This window comes from Capra hircus, chromosome 22 (genome assembly GCF_001704415.2).
Source record: "Capra hircus breed San Clemente chromosome 22, ASM170441v1, whole genome shotgun sequence".
NCBI classification, from domain to species: Eukaryota; Metazoa; Chordata; class Mammalia; order Artiodactyla; family Bovidae; genus Capra; species Capra hircus.
Window position 1 is genome coordinate 14,742,828 of NC_030829.1, and position 2,635 is coordinate 14,745,462.

Consider the following 2,635-nt stretch of genomic DNA (forward strand, 5'->3'; position numbering starts at 1 on the left):
AACAGTATTATGGGACGTGTAGTCCAGGATGGACTCTAACGTGTATCCTGTTAGAGGCAATACTAGGGCTGACACTGGGGATGGGCACCTTCAGAGGGGGGCAGTTAGGCACATAGGCTCTGCTTTCAGATGACCTGGGTTCCAAATGTCCTAACTATGGGCAAGTCTGCCTCATCTCTCCATACCTGCTTCCTCATCTATAAAAGGGAGTGACCTGACCAAGTCACAGGGCCAGTGTGAAGACTGAATGAGTTTAAATGTCATTAGCCATGATGATGGTGCTGATTATCACTGGGGAGGTGAACTGTCTGGAAGGACAAAGCCCTTATAGGGGTTAAGGACAGCTCACATTGAGCTATTGAGGCTGGATTATTTTCTTATGAAAGGAGCAGGACTGGGAGAGCCAGTAGTTCTGGAGTTTAAAGTGGAACACAGAAAGCATGTTTTATTTTCATCATTTGTGTTTTAGTTTTATTTTGCATCAGGGAGTAACTTCAAACCTTTGATTTCCATAAGACAAGGCTAGTGTGAGTATTTAAGTTTTATTTTTTATTTTTATTTTTTTAAAGGAATATAAAACTATTTATTGACCACTGTTCACCAGTATTTACAATAAAGTAAACAATATACAGTTGAATAACATTCTGATTACTACAAAGTTATTGTTTTTCTTGGCTTCTGCTGAACTAGTAACCCAAAATACTGAGAAAATTGAGCCTTCGTGTAAGGAATGGATCGGAGTCAAGTCTGAAAAAACATGTAGGTCAAACATAGATTAGAAAAGTTTGTTCACTCATTTATTCCTGTAGATCGTAAACTGCCAATATTTTAAAACTATCTGATTATGTTTCCATGAACAAATCTGAGACATCCCATGTATCACAACATTTCCTAAATATAGCACAGAGACTTCAATTTCTTGTAAAACAATGGTTCACCAAAAGGAACCATCAAGTGTCCATTTAACTAAGTTTTGCTTTGCTATATTAAAACATACTAGAATTTTTCTACTTTTTTCATTTGGTTGGGAAGGTTGTTGATAGTGATGAAAATTTTCCTTCCAGGGTTTCTGCATATAAAACTGCATTTATATGCAGATTCTGATAGGGATGCTTTAAAAAATTACCCAATTTAAACTCCTTAATTTATCTAATTAATTGCAAAATTATTTAATTTGAAAGGTTAAGACTTAAATTTTTAATCTAAGTTGAAGTTCTTATATTGCTCAAAATGATGTAATTTCAGAACATGGGCTTATCCATGGTTATGAAAGGCTGTTGTTTAAATATATTTACCAAAACAAAAACCACAACAAAAAATTAACTCCCAAACAATTTACATGTCTTTTATGTATACACATATAAGAAACTTAGAATGGTCCTCAGGCATATATGAGTTAAATGCAAATTCTAAATTCTGATTGAGTAATGACTATGGAGATTTCCTCCAACATTTAGAAAAACTGGTCTCTAATGATGAGGAAATAATATACCATGGTATCAAATTCTTTCCTACTGAAGGAGGCAACTACAGAAAGCTTTTATTTGTTCAAAGTAACCAGTGCTACAGATGGAAAAAAACAAAAAACCCAATGTAACTTCCCCAATATTACTTCAAAACAAACGTATCAAACCTGATTTTCATTAGAATGTAGTTATTTCCTCACACTAATAAATCAAAAAACCAAGACCCACATTTTATATATATATATATATATATATATATATATATATATATATATATATAAATATATATAAAAGGCAATGCAAACAATTATTGAGCCTCATCTTCCAGACAAGAATGCCAAGTTAGTCTCTCTTCATAAAAAGCAATTACAATTTGAGGACACTTCCTATTTGCCTCTTTTGCCAGTACCAAGTCTGCCTCATCAGAATCTTTCCATTTCATGAGGAACATTAATTCTCCACTGCTGTCTGTGGCACCAATTATTCGTTCTGGATCAAGACCTCTGGCAAAACCTCTTGGTTTATCAGCAGCATCTCTTTTCTTCTTTGATTTGCTATCATCAGATTCACTGTCCGATAAAGATTTTCTTTTTGTTCCATCTTTTTCTTTACCAGCTTTTTGAGAATTAAGAAATGCTTCAATTAACTCTGGACAATCTAAATTTTCTTCAGGTTCCCAAGTATTGTCTGCATCTGTAAATCCCTTCCACTTTAGGAAATACTCCACCTTCCCGTTCACTACATGGCGGTCCAGCACTTTTTCTACTACAAATTCTTCAGGTTCTTCCTCTTCAACTTTTTTACTCTTTCTGTTTTGCTGCTTTCCCATTTTTTGCAATGTAGTTTTATTGGAGGCCATTTTTTATTGCAGACTTGAAGAGCTATTATTCACCGCCTCTGAGCTGCTCCAGGTCCCGGGTCTGCGACATCTGTGTATTTAAGTTTTAAAAAGTGATGAGTTGATTTAGAATATTCATATAATAATATATAGTACAGGTGGTATGAGATGTGGCAAAGAATGTGAAAGCAGTGGCGATACCTGGTTTGAATCACTGGATTAGGAGACAGGAACCACCTTCACCTTACAGAATTTTATATTTTACTTTTAAAATTTTATTTTATTGAAGTATAGTTGATTTATAATGTTGTGTTAACTTCTGCTGTATAGC

At 34.3% G+C, this 2,635-nt stretch overlaps 1 pseudogene across 1 annotated transcript; it reads right to left on the reverse strand.

Moving 5' to 3' along the window:
- LOC102172492 lies at positions 1,739–2,391 on the reverse strand (annotated as a pseudogene). The gene has a single exon (XR_001297098.2). The product of XR_001297098.2 is annotated as a chromobox protein homolog 3 pseudogene (transcript).